Consider the following 25,778-nt stretch of genomic DNA (forward strand, 5'->3'; position numbering starts at 1 on the left):
AGCAGTCACATTTCTAGCTGGGCGTTTTAAATTTCTGTAAAATGTGATTCAACTTACTTGCTTCATTTTTTTTCCCCATTAAATTTCAACTTAGATCTTTTTTTTTTTTTTTTTTTTTGCTTGGGTCCGTGTGTGTTTGCTCCCTGTACCTAGAAAACTTGCCCTTTCATTTGGTAAGTAAAGCAGTCGAAGAACAAAGCCACCAATGTAATTTGAGTAGGTGTGGATCAGAATGAATTAAGCTGCAGGAAATGGTTTGAGACTGTTTTTCAAGATCTTTATTTTTTTTTTAGTCTTTTGTATTCAGGGAAGATTGAAAGCCCAAGTGGGAGAGGAGGACTTTCAGGTTCTCAGGCTTTTAAAATGCAGGTCTCGAAGGCCTTAGACTGAGCGTCCTCTGCATGACAGGAATAGAATTTGGTGCAAAAAGCAAGCAAATAGCCTTGGCATGTCCTGGGCTTTCTCTCCTCTCCTCCACTGTCAAACACTCCTCTGCCTTTCCTCTCCTTCTTCCCGCTTCAAGCCCCCTAAACTGCCAGTGTCCTTGAATTTGGACATCCTCCTAAAGAAAGTAGAATTGCAGAGAGAAGTAAGGAGAGAAAACAAGAGTTTATTTGCCAGTTTTCAGGGTCTGCTTGTGTGAAGCAGTTAGCTCAAGGGTGCAGCCAAGTTTATGTGCGTGTTGCTATGTTTGTTTATTTCTGCACACATGCATTGCCCTAATGCAGTATCTCTTTTACCCTTCCCACCTACCCTTGCCCTAAAACTGCACCCTCTCCTCACCCCTACAGCATTCCTAATGGGGTAGCAGTGGTAACAAAGAGGGGGAAGCATGAGATACGTAGGGTAGTGTTGTTGTTGACAAGAGGTGCAGAAGTGGTTGAGAGAAGGTCTGAACAGAATAGGCTCCAGGATGCCAAGACAGAGATATTCCTGTTCTTTTCAGATTTATTTATTCATCCGTTCATTTTTAATTTATTTGCCCATTCTTCAAACACTAGTGTAGTTCCCATATATGTCAGACACTTGACCAGGCCAATGGAATCGATGGATGAACCTATTTCCAGCACTCAAGTAACTCAGCTTGGTCTACAGCCAAGCTCCTAAAGATGCACGTTTGTCGGAACCAGGTAGAGGCTTTTGTAAGGATACAGATATCTGGGGCCCATCTCACACCTCCTGAATCTACATGGTCAAAGAAAGGTTTCAGAAATTGGTATTTTAACCAAATTTCCCAGATAATTTTGTACTGTCAGCACTGGTCCGAGGACCAATGTTAAGAAACTGCAGGTAAGGACTTTGTGATGCAAGAAAGAAAAACAAAAGTTAAGAACTGAATGACAGTGTAGTTGCCAGGCTAGCCAGCTCTTCCTCTCTTCTCTCCTTCTTCCCATTCCTCCTTCTGTGAGCATCCAAGTCAAGGATGGTGTGTAACAAGTTGCCCCCAAACTTAGCTCATTACAACAACAACGACGACATGTTAGTTCTCACAGGTCTGTGGGTTGACTGAGATCAGCTGGGTGACTCTGTTCCATGTGCTACAGCTGAGGTCACTCTAGCTGCATTCAGCTGGGAGCTCCACTGGTCTCCCATAACTCAGTAATCTAGCTTAATCTTCTTTCCCACTTTCACAGCTGACTTCCAAGAGAAAAAAAGCTGATGCTAATAGTTTTTTTGTTTTTGTTTTTAATCCTGACCAGAGGATATTTTTTCCATTGCTTTTCAGGGAGAGTGGAAAGGGGGAGAGAGAGAAAGAGAAAGAGAAAGATCGATGTGAGAGAGACACATTAATTGGTTGCCTCCCACATTTGCCCCAGGGGCTGGGGATCAAGCCTGCAACCGAGGTACGCGCGCCCTTGACTGGAATCAAACCACGGACCCTTCAGTCCACAGGCCGACTCTCTAACCACTGAGCAAAACCGGCTACGGCACTAATAGTTCTTTTAAGGCCTGGGTTTAGATATCCCAGACTATTACCTCTGCAGCATTTCATGCATCCTATTGGTAAATGAAAGACACAGGGCCAGCCCAGATTCAAGAACAAGAGAAACAGATTCCCCTTTTATTGAGAGGGGCAGCAAAGAATTTGTGATCATCTTTAATCCACCATAGATTTAAAAACATCCACAGGAATTGTTATGCTGATTTATAAGGCCTACACACCCGCTGACTTCACAAATGACTTTAGACTAGGGGCTTCGGATATGGTTCCAGAAATCAGTCATCTTAGACCAAGACCTTGGCTAGTTGTATAAGTGGCCATAAATGAACAATAAAATTTAATAGGGACAGACTGTAAATAGAAGATGGGCCTACTTCACTGGGACTACATAAAAAAGAGCTAAAGATAAATAATAGACAAACAAGGCATAGGAATATAATCTAGCCTTCTTGCCAAAAAACAAGCATGATACTGGATATATCTAGAAATTCTAAAGCATAGTGAAACCATGACCAGAGTATCACATCCAGTTTGGGCCTTTATGATTAAGAGTCAGAGTTCAGGACAGGAATAGAAATGATTTTCTTCTTCCTCCAATGTGCCCAGGGCCCTGGACTTGATTAGGAAACACAGGCTAGCCTGTGCTCTGGGAAACGAGGAGTTTGGGTGAGTGAAGAAAGGCAGTGGGGAAGTCAGGCCATCAGCCACCTGTTGACTCTGTGGAGCCAGGACTCAGGATGTAAATTAGGCCATATCTCTTCTCTGTTTCCCCTCCTTTGGCTACTTAGGTTTCTTAGAGTAAAGCCAAGTTCTTGCAAGAGCCCATGAGGCCCCACCTAGCCTGGCCTCCCTGTCCAAAGTCATCTTCTACACACATTCCCCTTGCCCGTTCCATTCCCACCAGAGCTGCCTTTCTGCTGTTCCTTGAAAACTGCTAGCACATTGCCTCTAGGCCTTTGCACTTACTCTCCCCTCTGCCCCACGTGCTCCCCGCGCAGATCTCTGCACAGCTCATACTCTCACTTCTCTCCCGTCTCTGCCCATATTCAGTACATCACCCCGCATAAAGCAGTAAGCCCCCAACCTTGTGCATTCTTCCATATTCCCATTCCTCTGCTTTGCTCCCCTTCCTGCACTTACTCACATATGTTAATTGCCTTCTGTTAGCTTCAGAAAAGAAGCAGAACTGTTTTGTATTCTGTTATATTTCCAAAGGCCCTGGCGATGCCTGGCACCTTATCGGTACTCAGTAAGACTTTCTCAAATACATGAACAAGTCTCCTTGTGAGGCTCAGGGAACTGAAAGCAAGGCCTGGATCCTCTTGGTCTTTCCATGAAGCTTATTGAATTGACTTGCTGGCCAGTGTCTTGCAGAGTCCATGGGTCAGGAGGCCGGAGTTTAACTCCCTGTTCTGCCTCTAATTCCTTTGTGACTTTGGCTAAGTATTTAGCCTCTCTATGTTTCATCAGGCACTTCCCCTATAAAACTCAAAATTTCAAGGAATCTTAGATAAAACATTTTGGAAAGAAAATTACCAGTGGTCTTGTATTATTCTTGGGGAGTCCTGCCTCAGGCTCGAGGCTAGAGAATTGCAGCCCCCTCTCTCAGTCCAATTTTTTGTGTCCCCCCGTGGGGAGGGATATTATCAACCCAGCTCACTGTTAATGCACCCAGAAGTAAAGGTGATGCTAGGATTCTCAAGAAGGGGGGACAATGGGTGGGTGAAAATGGCAATGTCCCAGACACTGAGAGATGTGGGTTTTATCACTGTCAGAGTGGGTTAGAATGCACATCTGGAACAAGGGTTTATTAGGGTTTTGAGTCCCTCTTTTGGTAGAAATGGTATTTTCTAAAATGCTAATGAATTTAGCAGGAGCAGGAGAGTAAGTATCAAATTCCCTAGGTTTGAATTTCATTTGACCACTTGTTAACTGTGAGACCACAGGCAAATTACTCAAACTTTTAAAATTCTAGTTTCATCTTCTGTTAAATGAGGATTTTAGAAACTGTCTACCACATCAGCTCATTATGCAGATTAGATAAAATATTCCATGCAAAGTTGCTCTAACCTACACATGTTTATTATCATCATCATCATCATCATTATTACTGTTATCAAGAATAGTAGTGGAGTAACAATGGTAGTTCCAGATCTACCACTTAGTGACTTAAACCTTCTGAGTCTCATTTTCCATTCAATACAATGGATGGTAATCTACATTACAAGGCAGTTATCCCAACCTGGCTCTGGAAACCAAATGACGATGTGTGTCAAAGAACTTTGTAAATGTGTAAGCTTTATCCAGGTGTTAGTTATTACCCAGTGTTAGGATTCAGCTACTGTCACTGGCTCCATCTCCCCTCCCCCATGGAATACATACAATGGCCCCTGGCCCTGGCTTTGGCCCCACAGTCGCCAGCCTCTCCAATTACAGTGTCAGATCATCCTCCAGACCTGAGGGGACCAAGGACCTCAGTCCCAGATGCAGTAGAAACACAGGCCTTTCTCTCATCAAGCCTCCATGAGGGACTCTAAAAACCATGATGGAAGACCCTACGTCAAGGGCTACCACTATAGACTCCTCCAAGGGTTGTCAAAACTGTGAACAGAGAAGGCTGTTCAGTTTCTCTCCCTGAAGTTTTAAAAAATAAGTCTTGTCTGAAGATGAGCCTGAATTATATGACCTCTCAAGACCACATCTCGTTAAGATTCCTTGTCACTTCCTGGGTTTGTAGAGTCTCCTTTGGAAAGTAAGGCCCTTCAGTGGTTGAACATCTGAAGGCACTGGGCATTCATTATCTGAGGATTAATTCTGAAGGCGGGTCAGGAGATTCGGCAATTTCAAGCCATTTTGGTAAATGGTCATTTGATTTTTATCCAGCTGATGGAATTAGAAAGAGACCTTTGAACTCAATCTTTGTTCACATCCCTGTTCTTAGAATTTCCGTGTATAAAGGTCTTTGATTAATTTGCTATTGAATTTCCTTTGTAGCCGAGCCTGTCCCCTCTGTGATATAGGAAGCACTTTAGGGGCTGGAAACCTGTCTTGTCCTTGTGTGTGTCTCACTGGGTATAAGTTTCACAGAGTAAATGTTTTCTTTTGTTTTTAATAAACCAATGAATAAAATTTCAGGGGAATTAGTCAATTGTTTGTGACCAAACTTGGGATTGCTACTAAAAAATTTCAGCATAGTACATCTTGGATTTTCTTTGTGGTTATCTGTCATCTGGAAACAAAAATAATTGGCAAACACTTTTAAGTAGACTTTTCTAATAATTCTCAATTAATTTTAATGAAATTAAGTATGTTTCCGGAGTTTGCAGAAGTCATTTCAACATGTGAGGTTGATCCACAGGGAACAGAATTGAGACTATTTTTCCAGACCACTTAGAAAATGGGACAGAAGAAGGTCCCTAGTTATGTTAGCAATGAAAGCAGGGATGAAATTCCTGTTCCAATGCAGTGTCCTATGCTTTGTCATCTGGTTAAAACGGAAACATCTGGCAAAAATTGACTTAATATAGATCCATTTTTTTCTGGGCCAGGTATTTTGTGAACCAGGAGGGTAGATGGAAGGTATGAGATTTGAATCTTGATTCTGACTTTATTTAATACTGTAGACCTCGGTTTCTGTGTGAGTATATGGAGGTGGGGTGGAGAGGGAAAGCTCTAATATTCGGTGACTCAGTGCTGGGTTTCTGGTAGCTCACACACCAGGGAGTGGAAATAGCTGGGAACTTTATGGTTCCGAATGAAGTCCCTGAGACCAGAGTGTCTCACAGAGCCTCATGCCTGAGAGGTGGAGAGAAGTATTTACTGCCTTGTGGATTCATGGCTGAGAGTCATGGCGCTTTGAGCACTGCCTTTGAGGACAGGCTGAACTGGGCTCTTTTCTCAGACCTGCCACTCATTAGCATTATCACTTTATATTTGTTAACATTTCTAAGTCATTGTAAAATCTTAATGTTTACATTTCATTGAAAAAATGGAAATGAAAATAGTGCCCACATGATAGGGTTGTTGAAAGGACTGAAAGGATGAGGTGTGTTAGATGATGTAAGCGGTGCCTGATGCTCAGCCAGAGCTTAGAAAAGCGATAGGGTGGTGGCGATGGATGGGGACAACCGTGACCATGATGATTAACGGGAAGAGACAAGGGCATCAGTTTCCTGGCTGCCTCTTAGATTGCCAAGAGAATTAAATGAATTAGTTTCTGTAGAGAGTTTAGTAGAATACCTGGCACACGGTACATACGATTAAAATGTGGATTTTTAAAAGAAAATACGTGACTGTTTCCACACTCTCCAATAGAAACCAAGCTCCCACTCCACGAAGCCCGAAGGGAAGGAAGGCGTTTGCTGCCACTGAGACATTTCTGGGCCTTGTTCAGTTTCATGATCAAGAAGGTGTAATTTATTCCCTCCTGGATGTGCTTTGTCTCTGCAGACAACAGGTGCTTTGTCGGAGAACACCAAACACTTCTTTCTTTGCCCCTTTCCTCACACTCTTCCTTCTTTTGTGTTCTGACCCTCGCTCCCCCTTTGGTTTGTTTCAAGTTACTTTCCCTCTGCTGTGATCGTCCCCCTCACATCTGCTCCTGTCCCCCCTTTCCTGCTCAGCCACGAGTCATGAGGGCCACTCTGACAGAGGTGCAACTGTTCTTTGGCAATCAAAGGGCTTCTCATGCCCTGTTCCAGCCGTACGGGAATGCTGCAAATGCCAGCCCAAATGCCAGCAAAGAGCCCTACCCCTTTCATCTCTTCCTTTTGAAGAAATTCTTTGTCGAGATCTCCTCATAAGCACTGTCCTGAGACAGAGTGCGTTTTAACCCACTTGTTTCGCTTTTCTTTCTCATTCCTAAGGAGGGAGTGGAAAGTTGGAATCTGTGAGAAAACTGCTCTCAGCAGAGGCAGCCTCCTATGAAACTCTGTCCCAAACCTGGGTTAGAAATAAGGTGATTTCCCTGAAGTGAGGGTTTGTCACATGCCCTGGATAATTCAGGAGGACTCATCAGCTCAGAGTTTACTTACGCCTTACGGGTAGCTCATGGAGTCACCCAAAAGATTGTGAACTTATCTTTAGAAATCAGATGGGTTTTCTTGTTTGAAATTGGCAAATATGAATTTGGTTTATCACATCAGTATTGTTGTTTTTTTATATGTTTTTATTGAGCGAGTGAGAGGGAGGGAGAGGGAGAGAGAGAAATAAATATCGATGGGAGAGAAACATGAATCGGCTGCCTCCTGCACGCCCCCTACTGGGGATGGAGCCTGAAACCCGGGCATGTGCCCTGACTGGGAATCGAATGCGGGACCTCTCGGTACATGCGATGACACTCAGCCAACTGAGCCACACTGGTCAGGGCTATCACATCAGTTTTTGTTTTAAATGTTTTCGACTGATTTGCTATGAACCACTAGGAATATCTCAGGCTCAGAATTTACTTAGAGAGTGTGTTGGATTCTGGGAATAATCCTAGCAGCTTGTCCTTCTGTCAGGGCTTTTGTAAAGACCTTTCCTCCTCACACAAGTAAACACCCAAAAATGAGATCAAGAGTCCTTCTAAGTTCCAGCATTTAACTAATCATTTTTAGTTACTTGTTTACATTCAGTCTAAAAGGCCTAACGCAGATGCATTAATGTGGGAGGAAATAATTGTCTTAATTCCAGAACTGAGCTGGTTCCTTCTCAAGAGGAGAGCTATTCCCAGGATAATTAGGATGAGACTGAAGGATGGTTCAGCCTTTAGTCTTATTCTAGTTCTAACAAGCTTGGTTCCTTGTCCAGGTCCAGGTGCGTCAGCAACCTTTGCATGAGCAACAGATCATTTCTGCCTCCCCACGTCTGACGTCCAACCTGGACTGAGAAATGGTATTGAGCATCTGCTGTGTGACCCTACATTATCTTTAACCTTTATAAGTGCTCCCTGAAATATCATCATTCTCTTTCTTCAGGTAAAGAAACTGAGGCTCAAACAATCAAGTAACTTAACCAAGTATGGAAGATTATAATTTCAAAATCTGGCCTCAGCAATATTTCCTGTTGTATGGCTTGTCTAAAATCTTGCCACTCTCCCATCCAGAGGTGAGGTCAATTTTCTCTCCTCTTTAAACTTGGTAGGCCTTTGTGATTGCTTAAACAAGTACAGTGTGGTGGAAGTGATGCTGTAAGACCTCTCAGGTTGGGTCAATAAAAGGTGACAACTTTCTACATAGCTCTTTCTCTCTCTCTTGAGGAGTACTCACCATTGGAACCCAGCCACCATGTTGTTAGGAAGCTGAGGCCACATGGAGAGGCCAATAACCATGGCTAAGGTTCTAGACAACAACCAGCAGCAATTGCTAAGCTTTTCAATGATTCCAGCCCCCAAGCTCTAGCCACCCCAGCTTATGCCTAGTAGAGCAGAGATCAGTTGACCCTGATAAGTCCTGCTCAACCTGCAGATCCATAAGAAAATGAGTAGTGTTGTACTAAAATACTGTATCTTAGGGTGGGTTGTGACATAGCAATAAAACCAAGACATTCCAATGGAGGACCCAGGACTTGAACTTAAATCTGTATGACTTTACACCTCTGCAGCCTGGTTCCAATGTCCTAGGTCCTTAGCCTCCTAAGCCTTACTCCTCAAGGAACTCTCCTAATAGACTCAGGAAACTTTCCACATTAGCTGTGGCTTTCATCAGTGTTTCCTAAGGGCATAATAAAAAGTCTTTACAAATATAGTTAGTGTTGTGTAGTGGTAAGTGTACAGTTTCTGAAACCTGAATTTCTGGGTTCAAATCTCACCTCTTCTATTTACACATTGTTTGACCTCAGGGAGTTTAACTTCTCTGTATCCTAGTTTTCCCATCTATAAAATGAAGCTAACAACAGTCCCTTCCTCACAGAGTTACTCCAGTGGATTAATGAATTAAGGAATTAAATCTTTAGATCAGTGCTTGGCCTATTAGCTCTCAGTAAATATAACTTATTTATGGGTCACCCGTAATTTAGAACTGTATTTCACCATACACCTTTTTCTATTCAGGTTATTGGACAGGAAAAAATGTTAATTTTTCTTGTTGTCTGTCTTTCTCTGTGGTTTTGTGTATGCACTTTTGAGTGTTTCTTTTTTTTAATTAATCCATTCATCTATTTATTTCTTCATTCAAGCATTTAGAGAACCAGAGTAGATCATACTTTTTTGTGTGTGGAAGGTAAGGCAAGTGCTGCTGAGCATGCATCTCCCAGTGGGGAGGACTCCCTTCCAGGCTGACTAGAGACTCCGGCATGCAAGGTTCAGCCTTGCCCGCATCTTAGCCACACCTGCTGATCTGCCAAATGAGAGCTTTTGGTTTCACTGGTAATTGTTTGTAGTGTGTGTGGATAGATGTGTGAACTGAAATGTGTTTTGGAAGACACTTGAGAAAATCTAGTATCTCTCCATAAGGACTCAGGGGAGCCAATAAACAGACAGCATAAGAGATCGGGGAAATCTTTTTGCCTTAACACAGACAATAGAGAAACACAAACAAGAGGATGGGACAGGGTGGTGGCTGACACAGCATCAGTGACCACGCAGGACAGAATTCATAGGTTTTTTAGTCCAATCTCCTCACTTACAGGTGAAGTCCCAGGGATAAAACAACTGCCCCGAGATGGTACCACCTGCATGGACTTGAAGAACTTGGTGGCGTGATCACCTTTGTCCTTGACCACCAAGGACACTTGACTTTGGGGACCATTAATGAACTTAGATTTTTCTAATACAATGACTTGGATTTTCCATCTTCATAATTAACGTTCTGTTCAGTTTCTTTTGCTTGAAGAAAAACTGAGGTAGACAGGTAGCTGCAACAAAGTGATATATATTTAGAAGTGTCATTTGCTGAAACTAGCCGAGTGTCAGAAATTGTAGGAAACATATAATTACCCAGTCTGTCTCAGGGCTGAGGAGCCCTGTTGGTGTGATGGCTAAATTAGTTTTATGATATTATTTCTGGCTTCAGTTCAAGTGAATCTAGGGACCCCAGGAGGCACACAAACTCTCTGCCATCTCTGTATTTTCAGGACCTATCCTTGCTACAGGGGAACAAATGTGATATTAACACGAAATATAAATTGAAAAGCTTCCCTTGGCCCTGTGTGTACCGCCTGGTTTTTTATATCAGTTACTTGATTTCTATCACTTGTCTGTCATGCTCTTGATGTCCTTGCTGTCTCAGTGTGCTGGTTAGATGCTTAATGCTTGCTCTGTTGAAGCCCACTCCCTTGGAGCTGGTGTTAATGAGGTCCCAAGAAGTACTACATTTTTGCAGCACAATTTCAGTTTCCCAGAGAGATGAATGATATGAAACAGGCAAAAGGGCTCCCTCAAGTCAGCTTGGAGAACAGGACCACCAGGAGCCCTGCGAGGAATTCAATCAGGTGGTGCTACAGGGTAGGGGCGGGGGGGAGCGATCTCTTTGACAGGAAAACAAATAGAAAAGGAAAGGAAACCAGAAGACAAATGCCCGTTTTCAAAACGGGGGCTGGGAATAGAGGGCTACCGTGTTTGATCAAATCGAGGCTCTACGCTGCAATGGTTTTCTAATATTCTAGGGGAGATTTCTCTCTGACATTGCACAAGGTCTTGATTAAGGTGTCTCCTGGGAAAAGAAACTTTGCTTTGTCACTTGTGGGTGCCATGATTAATCTCGGTTCTGATACGGCCCCCATTTGGGTGGTTAAAGAAAATGCATAGATAGCTGGTGTTATGGCTCCTTTCTTCTGTCAGCTTGCATTTAATGGCAGTCCTTTGCAGATAAAAAGTTGGGAGTAGAATTCCATCACATGCATGCACACACATGCACACACACACATACACACAAATCTGAGAACTGAAAGAAGTTTTAGATGAAGGCGTCCTTGTCATTTTCTTAAAAGTAAAAATTGCGCTGGCTAAAAGGTACATAGCACATCTGAGGGCTCTTTGTAGCATTTTGCTTCTCTGCCTCAATGTTCTATGCATTTCTAAGCAGGGAGACTTCAGGCAAGTCCAGGGAAAGGAAAATGTAGCACAGACTTTTAGGTTTCAGCCAGAGAAGTTCTCTGTGGGAGGCTCTAAAGCCAGTGATTTGCCATCTGATTCACGTACAGCCTTACGAGTAGGAGATTTAGACATTCTGGCACAAATCCTGGTGGCTCCATCCACTTAGCATGGGACCTTGGGCATTTTCATTAACATTTTTGAGATTCCATTTTCTCAACTAAAAAAATAAAGATATTTAACATTGTTGCTATGGTGCAGTAAGGACTAATGAGATCGTGTATATGACTGTGTAGCATAGTGCTTGCCAAGCAGCAAGTGCTCAGAAATTGCTACCAATTTATTTCAACAACAGCCTGAACTATTGGCCATGGTGGCACATATGAGAGAGACATTTTAGAGATAAAATCTGAGAGTATGCGCCACTAGCAAGAAAAAGACATTAAAGAATGAGCTTCACTGAAAGTGACCTGAGTTGGACTCTAAGGCTTTGTTCTTATGGAACAGTGAGTGTCTCACAAGTGGGCTCACACGGACATACTTTACAATACACAATGTGACCAGTTACATTAGACAGCTTATCTTCTCAAAATGCCTATGAAGGGAGGGTAGGCAGTGGGTGGAGTGGGAACTGTTTCTTTATTAGAAATAAGGACCCGGGAGAAGGTGCTCCCTGCACGTGGCTCTCGGGCCTGAAGTGTAATCCTCACGCTGCAGTGGTTGTGGCTGTCTGTTCAGCTGGCGGGTGGGGCGGGGGCTTTTGCTGTAGGAGGAGGAAGGGGTTGTGCTCTGAGATAATAGTCCCTGGGATTGGGACATGGCATCTGTGGTTGGCTGTCAGTCCCTGGAATCTGTCGATTGGGTTGTTCCTATGTGCATGCCGTATGGACATAACACACTACAGACGAGAAGTGCACTTAACCATGATGCTGCTCCCTGGCGTTTCATTTATTCATTCATTCAACGAGTGAGCACTTTCTTGCGACAGGGACTGGCAAATCCGTCTCTGTACAAAGCCTGCCCCCCTTCCCTTATATGCCACGTCTTAGGGAGCAACACAGACGTGTTGGATCCCTGGGTGTGTCCTCGGCTCCTCACTTTCCCTTACTTCCCAATCCCAAAGAAAGCATCCTACCGATTCTCCCTTTCTTCATATTTCTGCACTTGCTGCTCTCCTCTCCTCCAGCATGGTTGCTGCCCTGTCCCTTTTTGGCCTGCTAATGTCCCTTCCCTAGTTGCTTCCCTAATCCAGAAAATCCTTCAAAGGCTTCTCCCAGAGTGATGGCCAAATCCTTGTGGGACCCGAAGGGACTTTCCCAATCTGACCCTTCCCTAGCAGGACGCATCCCCGGCCACACCCCATCTGTCTGTCTCCCTGCTTCGGGCACACGGCCATATCTCCCAGCATGGCATGCTCCTTCCTGCTTTCACACCTCTACTGTATCCTCACTTGACCTGACAGCCTAGAAGATGCCATGTTTCTTTCCAGATTCCTCTTAAATGCCCCACCTCCCCTGCAAGCCTCTTTTCTTTATCACGTCTGCAAAAGGCTGATTATATTCTCCATGACCATCCCTCTCTGAGCATGCCTCCAGTGTTCAGCTAAGCACGCTGCATGCTGGGGTGCAATTGTTTGCATATAAGTCTACCTCCCACATGGGAAAGACAGTCCTCCTCCCCTCAAGGTCAACAACCATGTCTTCAGTGTTTCAATAAGATTTATGGAATTAATTCGAGAAATCTATTTATGGTGGCCGTATTTGAGGACCAGTGTCATGAAGATAGCATCTTTGAAAATTGCTGTTTTCAGTAATTTCAGCTCTCTTCAGAGAGCATTCTGAATATGTCACAAATGTTTTCCGTCTATAGGTCGTGAGGATGCTGGCTTTGGTGTGACTCCATTGTATCCAAGTCAAAGGGGGCCTGCTGTAGAGTCAAATAAATGACTGGGGTTCCAAGTTATAGTATGGTAAGAAGGCTCAGAGTCCAGGAACCAGGCCCTAAACGGTGACCAGCAAAAAAACGGGAAACAAGTACAAATAGGAAAATAAAACAAAGAGGGAATGGGTGGGAGCAGCAAGCGAGAGGAGGAAAGAAAAAGGAGCAGTGGCGAAGTGGGAACGCAGGGCCAACCTAAAAATAGACAAAAGTTTATTGCATTGGACACTTCATTGCAGCTTTGAGCTAGGAGAAGTGCAGCTTTTAAATCTCATCAGTAAGCCTTCTACTTCCCCAGCATGTTCCTTCCTCCCTCCCATGGGAAGGAACTTCATCATTATGACACTCGTCTTTTTTTTTCTGTTTTAAGTACACTTTATTTTTTAGAGTGGTTTTAAGTTCACAGCAAAATTGAACAATTTCCCAAACACGCCCTGACTCACGCATGCAGAGTCTCCCCTGCTATCCAGATCCTCTACCAGAGAGCCACACCTGTTCCACTGGGTGGGCCTACGTGGCCACATCTCACACTTACTGTACCTTAGGGTTCACTCTCAGTACTGTACATTCTGTGGGTTTGGACAAATGTGTAACAACACGTAGCCATCATTACGGTCTCATACAGAGTATTTCACTACCCTACAAACCCTCCGTGCTCGGTCTGTTCCTCCCTCCCTTCCCTCAGCCTCTAGAAACCACTGATCTTTTTATAGTCTCCATAGCTTTGCCTTTTCCAGAATGTCATATAGTTAGAATCACAGAGAATGTAGACTTTTTGAGTTAGCATTTTTCACTTAGTTACATGCATTTAAGTTTTCTCCATGTCTTTTCATGGTTTGATAGCTCATTTCTTTTTAGTACTGAATCATGTTCCATTGAATGGAGGTACCACAGTTTACTTATCCATTCACCCACTGATGGGCGTCTTTGTTGCCTCCAAGTTTTAGCCATTATGAATAAAGCAGCTTTAAGCATCGGTGCCCAGGTTTTTGTGTGGACATAGTTTGCAGCTCATTTGGGTAAAATCCAAGGGGCATGGCTGCTGGATTGTATGGTAAAAATATGTTTAGTTTTATAAGAAACTGCCAAACTGCCTTTCAAAGCCACTGCACCATTTTGCATCCTCGCCAGCAGTGGATGAGAGTTCCTGTTGCTCTGCCTCCTCGCCAACATGTGGTGGTGTCAGTGTTCTGGATAGTACAGGGCTCTCTCATTGTTACTTTTTATTCCAGAGTTCCGCTTTTTACTGAATGTGTTACAAAAGAGGTTTAGTCTGAAAGGTCAAAGCCCATGTCATCACCAGGCTCCTCTGATTCTTCTTTGTTTCCACTTTCTTCTCCTAGCTGGGGCAAGAGCGGTGGTGGGGGCAGGACCTCCTGCAGATGCAGTGTTAGCTGTGGGGGTAGGCCCACCAGCCCCTCCATCGCAGGTGAGGCTCCCCACTTGACATGGGCTAGAGCCTCTGCAAACAAGCCTAGCCTGGAAGGTTCAACACTCACACTGGCTGCTTCAATGAGGGCATTGATCTTATCCTCTGTCATGGTCAGGATGAGGGAGGGTAGACGCAGGCAAGAGGAGAGGGAGGCTGCAGTGGGGTCAAGTGCTGGGCAAGCTCTGCCAGTGGTGCTAGAGGCTGGGGGAAGCCAGGGCCTCTCCCCACCTGGCCTTAGCTTCCCCCACGGAGCACCTTGCTGCAGCTGGCGAGCAGCTCATCATTATTTTAATTTGCATTTCTCTGATGACATAGGATGTGCGGCATCTTTTCTTATGCTTATTTGCCACCTGTGTACCTTCTTTGGTGAAGTGTCTGTTCAGGAAGTTCGCCTATTTTTTAATCAGGTTGTTTGTTTCCTTACTGTTGAGTTTTAAGAGTTCTTTATAAATTCTGGATAACAGTCCGTTATCAGATGTTTTTTTTTGCAAAGATTTCCTCCCAGTGTGTGGCTGGTCTTCTATTCTCTAGACAGTGTCTTTTGCAGAGCATATTTTTCATTTTAATAAAGTCCACTTTATCAATTATTTCTTTCATGGATCATGCCTTTGGTGGTGTATCTAAATATCATCGCCATACTCAACAAAGGTCATCTAGGTTTTCGCCTATATTTCCCAGGAGTTTTACGGTTTTGCATTTTACATTTAGACCTCTGATCCATTTTGAATTAATTCTTGTGAAGGTGTAAGGTCAGAGTCTGAATTCTTTTTTTTTTTTTTTTTGGCATGTGGATGTCCACATCTTACTTTTGGTGCAAATATTTATCATTAAAAAAACAAATGTAGAAGTTTATAATGGCTTTTTATTGCTTCATTTTGCAATGTTTACACTTTCTGTTTATCAACACCAACCCATACTTGTCTCAAATTACTGTGAAAATCTGAGTAGGTTTAGTGTTTCTCTGCTTTCTCCCACTACCTACCACTTTTGACACATTAGATTAAATTTCAGCCCTGGGCCAATCTGTCAGAGAAACAGGAAACGTCCCTTGCTGTGACACGTTTGCCAGTGGCTGAGGTTTGAAGCCAGTGGGGTATTAGTTCTTACACAGAAGCAATTTTTCCCCATTGAAGAGGCGGAATCACTTGATCAGCTCAGCCCAAACCTTTGCTTTGTATGAATCAGTCTCCCTGATGTGAACAGAATCTTTTGATAAATATGCTTAACAATTTGCAGAATTCTTGAGAAACTTAGGGAAATAAAAAAGACAATTTCTGCTTGGGAGCGAGAATCAAATCTAAATATAGCTGTGCTTTCATTTTATTGAAAGTGTATGTGGATGGCTTTAATATGGTGATCAGCACCCTGAAATTGTATGTGGATTATTTTAATGTGGTGATCAGCACCCTGAATAGACTGTATGCGACTGGAGGTCGTGATAAGTGGGGGGAGCGTATTTCCCAGAGAGGCTCATGGTGCACTCTCATTCTCACAGCTATCTTTGGAGCAGAGAGTCCGGGGCTCAATTTCTCATCAAATGTGAAAGATAAGGAGCGGCTCACAGTTGCTTTGACTCATCACTCTGAGCTGGCGATGAGGGAGGGAACCCACCTCTCCCTCCTTCATGCTTTCATTCCTTTGCTATTCCACTGAAGGAAAAATCAATACCTAACAGAGAACAGATCTTGCATCACCAGAGAGGCAGCGCTTCCCTTGTGGCCACCTAAAGAAGATATCTCCGGCAGGCCCTGGCCAAGAACTGGAATGGCTGCAGCCAGCCGTGGATTTTCTATGCACAGGGGATCATGTTTGCAGTGGGTCTATCGTAGGTGTCTCTGTTCTCCACCTCCCCTCATTCCCACTCACCCCTCTCTTTCTTAACCCGGTGGATCACTTTAGAATTCACTCCAAATCAGCCGAGGGATACAACGTGGAAGCCCAGAGCGCAGGAGGCCATCCTGCGTTTTTAAGGCCAGCATTCCTTTCTCCCTCCCTCTCACGTTCCCTTTTCAGTGAATGGTGAATCTGGGTCACAGACACCGGGGAGAGACTGCTCAAAGTGAGGCGGTAACTTGTATAATTTGCCTTGAGTTTTTAAGGCACTTATTTCACACAGAAGTGAGAAAGCTGCCTGAGCAAGAAAGCAGTCTGGCACTTAACAGGAGCTGCAGCCAGCAATAACCACCAAAAAAGCTGCCTCTTCCTGGGGCTGTGGTGATCGATGATTTCCTTTCTATTTTCAAAATATTTTGTTTTGCTTGGTTGGTTAGCTCAGTTGGTTAGAGTGTTGCCCTATACTCCAAGGTTGTAGGTTCGATCCCAGGTCAGGGCACATATAAGAATCAACCAATGAATGCATAAATAAGTGGAACAACAAACTGATGTTTCTCTCTCAAATTAATAAATAAAAATTTTAAAAAATATCTTGTTTTAAATTACTTTGAGTTTTATATATTGGTGTATAAGTTATCTTATGCATGTAAATTACATGTATATAAACTTATATATACATATATATATATAGATTTCTAACTGAACAGGAACAGAAGCTTCCTGGCTTTGCACAGTAGTTCATGAAATGAACACCTTAAAAGATTTGCCAATGAATATTTAAGCACCTTTCCCCTTAGGACTAGTAATATAAGAGTAGCCATAACCATGCTAGTTACAGTGATAAAAACAACAATCACATGTGGAATATGATCCATGTCTAGACACGGTGCTTAGTGCTTTATTTCATTCTTACAACAGTTCTGATTAGAAGATGACATTCTCTGCATGTGTCAGAAAATACAAACCAAAAAGAAAACCCAAAAGGCCTTAAATTTACCATTTGCCTTTTTTTAGCCATCTGTTTTATTGGAATGTGCCATCCAATTCCTTTGGAACATGGGGTAGAGCCTGCAATTATGAAATCAACCTGAAGATTGGCTACCTGTTTTAACATGGCATTCGTAGGTTGTATTGTAAAGGTTAATATGAACAACAGCAGCAACAACAATAATAGTAATAGCAAAAGGAACCTTCTGTTGAGCACCTACAATTCACCAGGCACTGTTTTAACAGCGTGGCACACGTTGGCTCATTTCAGCCCTTTGAAATGGGTATCATTGTGTCCACTTGTAGCTGAGGAAACCGAGGTTCAGAAGGGTTAGATCACTTGCCCGAAGACCCTCAGCTGGTAAGTGGCAGAACCAACGTCAGAGCCAGACTGGCCTGACCCCAAAGTGCTGTGCTGCCCACGCAGCCTACAAAGAGCTGTGTGTGGCAGGGCGGGAGCCCGTCGTGGAGTAACTGCTGTGTGTGCGTTTGTGTACTGGGGGGAGGAGGAGCTGTGAGAACTGGGGAAGGGGTGAGGATGCCTCGTGGGAGCAGCACAGGCTGGACCCTGGGACTGAAGCCTTTCTCCTGGATGAGCCTCCTGTGTCCTGCATCTTTCAGTAGCAATGATCTCCGTCCATGCCATCATATTTATAACGTAGGGAAGGAACTCTAACTGCAGGGAGGGAGAGCTGAAATTCATAACCTTGGTCAGAGGCCATCACTTGAAGACCTGGTTTGCACACTTACAGGAAACTGTCTCTCTACTGTGTTGAGCCCCACGACAGCCATATTATACGACGTCATTTGGATCTACCGGTCACAGCTGATTAATTCAAGGCTGGGCCCCCAAGTCAAGTTGGGCCAGTCATGGTTCCTTCCTTGAAATTTGGAATTGGGACTCAGAGATGCCAGCCTCAGCGGGAGCTGTGTGTGACCTTGAAGCTGAGAAAGCTGAGCTGCAGCAAGGTAAAGTAATGGGGACATTCTGACATGTACAGAGAGAGAGCAGCAGCCACATAGGTATTCCAGTGACAAGTTTGGTCTGTTCCCGAGGCCTCGCTGTGTCCCTGGCCTGGGGTTCAATGAGACCATATATAAAAATTAAATATGGTGTGGCAAACTTCCATTTTTGTTTAAATCAATGAAGTCATTGGCAGACAAAGGTTCTAATTCTGGAGTGTTTTAGGCCCGGTCCCAGGTTAGAGGACAGTCCTGCAGCAGTCGGGGTGGGGTGTGGCAGTGACAATACTGTAATAAAACAGCTGAGGAAAGTGACTGCATCCCAGAGTCTCCATCAAATCCCAAGAAACCGGGGATGTAGGACAGTGGTAATCACAGTCCAGTAATGGAGCTCCCCGGGGGCTGGGAGAGGAAAGCTCGCCCCCTGCTCCCTCCCTAGCCCCTGCTGGAGCAGAATGGAAAGGGGGTGGCAATGGGCAGGGAGCCCAGAGTAGCAGCGGAGCAGTAGCTTAGCTCTCAGGGAGTCCACAGTTGGAACAGTGGAGGAGATGGTGGCACCAAGAGTGGAAAGGGGTGACTGTCATGGCCACCCCTTATGGAGAACCTACAGGAAGGGACTTGGGAGGTTAGGGGTTTCTGTGACCTGTGGGAGGGCCTGTGGGGGCTGTGCTGTGTTGTTACTGTTGTTGAGATATCACAGGGCCCCTGGGCTGATGTGAAGCAATGAACCTTACGCAGTGAGAAGAGTGGGGAATGAACCTGGGCTCAAACGAAGGCTCACTAGCAAAGCCAACTCACTCTCCTCAAACTTGGCCAAAACCATGTTGGAGTGTGAAGCCCTGTCTCTCTGCTTGCAGCTTCTCTCTACCTAGGCCAGCGGCATGAGGCCAGGGGCGCTGAGGCCCTGACAGAGGCAGATGCATCATTGTCCTTTCTACGTGTCCCTCTGCCCTCCTTTCAGGCAGGCTCACCCTGGCACCCTCTGATCAGTGCCTGTGGTCGCATGCTTCCCCCTTGCAACATGAATTCTAACTCTGTAATTGACGTAGGGAGAAATCCAGGGGACTGAGTCAAGATCAAGTCAGTCTTACAAGATCTTACTCTGCTTTACTACATTACCTTTTCTTCCTTTTTTTAAAAAAAAGAGCCAGGCCTGTGTGGCCCAGTGGTTGAGCATCAATCCATGCACCAAGAGGTTGCCGGTTGGATTCCCCGTCAGGGCACATGCACAGGTTCTGGGGTGTGCAGGAGGCAGTCGATTGATGTTCCTCTCTCATCAATGTTTCTCTCTCTTTCTCCCTTCCTCTCTCTCTAAAATCAGTAAAAACATATTTTTTTTAAAAAAGAATTATCTTGGCAAGGAAAAGTGCCTGAGCAATGCTAGACTGACAGAAAGGGCAATCTATGGTCTTAGTGATGTATTTTCCCTAGATAAGAATATTTAGACCCTTCTTACTCTTTTCTTCTTCCCTGGAAGCTCCCTGGCCTTTCTAATAACAATTCCTGTGAATATCTCCGACCTCTGTGACTCCAGGTCATCTTGGTGATAATATGCTTTCATTTGTGTTCATGAGAAATTTGTCATTTCTAAGTCACTGCACACATTTTATACCTGAGTAAAAGAGAAATATGCGTGGATGTTACTGTGCTTGATTGAGTCCTTATGCGTGACAATTGGAAAGTGTTTACATGAGGCATTGTGAACAATTAATGATTTACTCATCCGAGCCCTAACAGTGTGTCACTACTACCTGGGGTTGATGAAAGGCAGCACCTAAGTGCGACATGTTATTAGCTTTTAGGGAAGGGCTGATGAGATTTGAGGCATAACCCAGCCCTGGTGAAATACTCATTCTCGGGTAAGCTGCTTGCAGTTCCAATTGCAGTAGCAAAGAGGCTTTAGGTCCCTGTTCACATTAATCTTTTAAGCAGAAATGAAGCCTAGAAACTCAGACATCTCCAAAGGGAGGGGGTGCCTGGGACACATACCGTAGGCGTCCTAGGAATCACCATGGGGATCGGACCTGGAGATGCCCCCACCGAACTCTCTGGGTGACCTTTCACTAGGGCTCTGAGTGGAACGGGGTGCAGGACGGGGTGGGCAGGGTGGGAGGCTTTGTTTGGCTCCAGGAGGCACTTCATCAGGAAAGGATGAGCCACGCATCTCTGACTGATGGGCTGTTAGAGGTTTAAAATGTTTGACTTGGGTGACCTTAGGGAAAAACACCATCCTCTCTAGCTTAATGTGAATTAAATTTTTCGATTACTCCAGAGGAAGGAAAGGCATCAGCTCCAAGCATGCTTATTTGCGGAAAGTAAAATGAAATTAAACACTCCAGCAGAAGGCATCTTAGCAGCTCACTGATCCCAGGGCATCGCCCCTTGCCACTCAACGGCAGCGAAAATTTGATTTGAGGGTAATGGATATTTTAAATGGAGAATCCTGAATCCACCTAAACATGTTTTACTCCTGAGAGAATAACTGTCCTAATATGTATATCCTGGGAAAGAAATGAAGCATTTAATATTTTTTTCTCCCTTCAGGGAGGGTGCTGTAGATCTCTCGAGTAATGGAAGGAGAATTCAATGTAGGAACACATGGCCCTCCTGAAGGCTGGCATTTGTGGATTGCCATATCCAGACATGCAGAGGGTCTCCTCTTGGTCATGGGATGCTCAGATTAAAAAAAGTGGGAATCTTGGGAACAAAAGCAAGTCTCATTTTCATAAAAGTGAAAACCTCAGTGGTCCTTTCCTCCTGTTTGAAAGAAGACAAGAAAAGAAAAGTGTGTGCGCATGATTTATTAGAGCATGAGCAAGCAATCTTGATTATATATCAGAGAGCCCACGATGAATTAGCATGCAGGTGTATTTAAATTCTGAGACCAAGAGTTGTCAAATTGTCATATCATCACCTTGGAAGTTCCTGTGAACATGCCAAATCCCTCTGGATCTGCAATGAATTGGAGTTCATTACGATTGGTGATGAGTGGGGCAGGGGGAAGGCATGACTTTGGTGTTTCTGAAAATTCCTCATAGCCTTTGTTTGGGGATTCCACAAGGAGGCAAAGTAAGAAAGGCTGAGGGAAGGTGGGACAAATAAGAAGATAGTCCCCAATACCTTGGTAACCTGATCATTTGAACAGTTTCTATTTCTGGTTAACGCTTGAGCAGACAGAGGTGATCAGGTGGGCAGGCTTGAATTTTCAGCCACCAAGTAAGACTTTACAAAAAGGGGGAGAATGCAAAATGACCCTTCAGCCCACGTGCCAAGGAAAGGGAAGGCAATTAGCAAAACGCATGGTCTCTGCAGATTTGTCAGCAACTACCTCATTGTTGGCAAGTAACTTCCTTTGGGGAGCTCTGTTTAAATTGTAACCCCAGATCTTTGACAAAGCAGATACTCTATCTCCTCTTGGTGGAATAAATTAAAAATCTTCACATCTTCTGAGTAGAGAAATAAAACCTTTGTGGTAAATCTCATAAAAATGTGCCCTGGAGATGAAAAATTGCATTCAAACCTCAGCCATCTGTATTAATTATGAGAAAGGACAGTGTGAACAGGGAAAAATATGAATTATGAAGTATTTTGAGGTGCTGCATGCTAAGAGAGACACTGATAAACTAAGATGTATCTGGAGTGGGGTGACCTGCTTCTGATGCTGGTGCTCCTACTCGTGGTGGGAAGGCAGCGTGCTTAGTGTGGGCTCCAAGACTCCTCAGAGTCATTTCAGAGAAGTAAGGGACTGGGAGCAGTTAGCCTGGAAACAGACAACTCAGGGACAATGCTATAGCTCCCTGGATCATGTGAAAGCCTGTCAGTTCTGATTTCTAGTGGCAAGAATTCTGTTACTACAAATGATAGGACCGGACCAATAAGCAAAGTTTTGTAGGGAAGGTTTCTGCTTAGCATAGAGGATCATCTTCTAGACATCAGAGTGGTCTAATGGTAGGATGGGTGACCCGTGGAAATAATTGTATGTTATGCTATAGAGTTCAAGCTGCATCTGGATACTGGGCCATCTGGGATGTTATAGGGAAGATTTCTGAATTGAGTGAACAGTTTGGTCAGGCACATGTATGTGCTTATATACACATATACAAATAAGTATACATTTAAGAAATTATACTTGGATCACAAGTGAGACTTGCAAAGACAAAGTGTCTCTCAAGTCTGTCGTTTTGGGCCCATCCCCCCTGCCGTCTATTTCGGGGCTCCTCCTCTCTTCCTTTGGTTTGTATTTGGCCTTCCTGATTCCAACCTCCCTTCTCCACAGTCAGTGTTTCACAGAAAGCCTCCTATGTATTCTTTTCTAAATTCAAGTATATTAATTTTATTCCCCCGCTTACATACCTTCAGAGGCTCCCAACATCTACCGGGAATACATTGGGGGTGCCTTGGTGTGGCCTCCAAGGCTGGCCCAGCCATGGTCTTGCTGTTTCTGCCTTTACGCCCTGGTGCACCCATCCATCACTAAGAGCCATGTCGCTGCCATCAAACACATGGTCTCGCCTTGTGAACACTTTTCTGTCCCTCATAACCTAGCTCAGATTTCGTCTTCTTTGGGGCACCTTTCCTGCTGATCCCAGATCCAGTTCATCACTCCTTTTTGGAGGTGTCTCCACAGGACACACCTCTCTTGTGTAGTTATTTCTATTACCTGTCTGTGTCTGCGGCCATATCTTACACATTCCACGCCTCATGAAAGCAGAGCCTGGGGCTTGGGTATCTGCCCAACAACACCGACAGCACAGTGCCTGACACAAAACAGGAGCTCGGAAATACAGGCAACATCATCAAAGAGAAACCTTTGGGAGACAATGAAACCCATGCTTGCCCCAGCATTTGCAAGGGCTGAAGCAAGAGTACAAATGGAGGCCACATACCATATGTCTAAGTATATAAAACTTATAAATCAAGCTAACAAACTGTTTGTAGAATAGATTTTTATCTTCCTGCCTTGACAAATACACCCTCATCAAGGCAATACCAAGTAGTGTAAAACTTTATGTTTTTAATGGCTGAAAGTCAGCAAAACACCAAAGATGAATGAATTTAAATATTAATGCACATGTCTGAGAATTCTCTTAATGAGTTGGTGACATTTGCATGAAAATAAAATGAAGACATACATAATTCATAAATTACCATATATTTATTCCATTAAATTTATTCTTTTCCATTAACCAGCAAAAACCACTAATTATGTGATTTTCACACAAATTGGGTTTTATTCACAGTGATCATCTAACAAATTAAAAATGCAATTGTATTCAAGATATACAAAATTTAAATATGTTTTCATAATAAAGGTAAATTAACCCCAAAGTCAAAATATAAAATTATTTTTCACATATATTTTCAAAAACTTTAAATAAAATCACTTACAAAAGCTTACCATTTTAAATTTAATTTTTGAAAAGTTAACTAAGCTTTATTTGATGTTTTATAAAACTCTTTATATTTCCAGCATCCAATGTTCATCTAGGTGCCAATGTAAAACCTCAGTATCACACTTCAAACAGGATGTATATATATATATATATATATATATATATATATATTGAAATGCAATATGAGTTATTTAATATTGCAAGATATTCCTCAGTTGTCACGTGCGACTGACTGTCTTAGTAATTCATGAGTCCACATGGAGCTACAAACTGGAATATGAAGAGAAGCAGAAAAATGGAGTCAGTGCCACTGGGAAATGTACTTCATTATGCACAATTCCACTGCATTCATGCCATCTTAGAGAAAGGAGTTGACGAGTTAATTAATTTGTCTTTCTGTTACCTAAGCACAAGCCGTCTCCATGCCCAGAAGCTGTGTCTGCCTCCAGTGTTGAACAAGTGGCAAACTGGCTTCAGGTACAGTTCCTTTGTGTTAAGGACCTAGAGCTAGAGCTTCAAAGTGGTGTTTGCCTACGACCTGAGTAGTTACAGAGCAGATGTTTAAAGTTGTGGGCCAGGTTTGCCAGTGCCAAGTGTCAGATCTTGAGTGACAGAGATGTCTGAATGCTCTTAAACACATTTGTTTATTTATTTTTGCATGTTCTCTAATCCATGCAGTTTCCTCTAAAGTATAAGCTACAAGCCCCCTTTGCTTCAGCCTAAGGGGTCTACTGATGAAAATTCTTGTTTATGTGTGTGCATTTAAAATAGCCTGATCTCTTTCCTATTTAAGGCATTATTTGCAATCTTGATTTTTTACTTCAAATTCATAGGCCAAAGACCTAAAGTATTGGTAGTAAGGGCTTTGACGTAGGGATAAAGAAAGCTGGCTTTAAATTCTAGTGCTGACATTAATTCACTCTATGAGTCTGGGCAAGTCTGAGTCTCAGTTTTCTCATCAGGAAAATGGAAAATGAGGGTAGTTGTTAGATTAAACAAAGTAAAGTAAGTGAAAGGTTTTTGTAATTAAGAAACAGTTCATAAAATAAGGGGTTCACTTGGTACAGCCTTGTGTTAGTTTTCTAAACCTACAGCAACAAAGGACCACAGACTGGGAGGCTTAAACAACAGAAGTTTATTTCTTCACAGCTCTGGAGGCTGGAAATGCAAGAGCTAGGTGTCAGCAGGGTTGTTTTCTTGCAAGGGCTTCTCTCCTTGGCTCGTCTTCTTCCAGTGTGTTCACATGGTCTTCCCTCTGTGTGTCTGTCCTCATTTCCTCTTCTTATAAGGACACCAATCATGTAGGATTAGGCCTACCCTCACACCCTCATTTACCCTTAATTACCCCTGTAAAGATTGTGACTCCAAATTGTCACCTCCCGAGGTGCTGGAGGTTAGAAGTTCAACAATTCAGCCCATAACAAGCTTTATCTCTTTATTATTATTATTGATTTTTAGAGAAAAAGGGAAGAGAGAGAGCAAAACACTGATTTATTGTTCCACTTATTTATACATTCATTGGTTGATTTTTATATGTGCCCTGACTGGGGATCGAACCTGCAGCTTTGGTGCATTGGGGAGATGGTCTGACCAACTGAACTACCTGATTAGGGTTTTATCTCTTCCTTCCTCCCTCCCTCCCTCCCTCCCTCCCTCCCTCCCTCCCTCCCTCCCTCCCTTCCTTCCTTCCTTCCTTCCTTCCTTCCTTCCTTCCTTCCTTCCTTCCTTCCTTCCTTCCTTCCTTCCTTCCTCCCTTCCAAAATGTGTTTGTTTATTGATTTCAGAGAGAGGAAGGGAAAGGGAGAGAGAGATAGAAACACCAATGATGAGAGTCATTGATCGGCTGCCTCCTGCACGTCCCCTACTGGGGATCGAGCCCACAACCGGGGCATGTGCCCTGACCAGGAATCGAACCGTGATCTCCTGGTTCCTGGGTTGACATTCAACCACTGAGCCACGCCGGCCAGGCTATCTCTTTCTTTTAAGTGGATTTCAGATTCTATTTGCATTATTCTAATCCCAATGTAACACTTTCCCTGAATGGCAGGTGACTATGCTTATTTGGAAGAGAGTTCCTGCTGCGAGGAGCTACGGGAAACCTGGGAAGAAGCTGCTGAGGCCTCTGCTTACTTGAAGCGCCCTCAACACCCTTCTGTAGTGAATAAGCTGAACTCACAGCACGTGAGGCCCGGCGGGATCCTCAACATGCCCCTGCTCTTTAGGAGGAGCTCAGATGTTTTTGCAAAATGTGTAAAAGGAAGGTCTTCAGCTGCCTGTGGT

The sequence above is a fragment of the Miniopterus natalensis genome, chromosome 1 (assembly GCF_054644295.1).
Source record: "Miniopterus natalensis isolate mMinNat1 chromosome 1, mMinNat1.hap1, whole genome shotgun sequence".
NCBI classification, from domain to species: Eukaryota; Metazoa; Chordata; class Mammalia; order Chiroptera; family Miniopteridae; genus Miniopterus; species Miniopterus natalensis.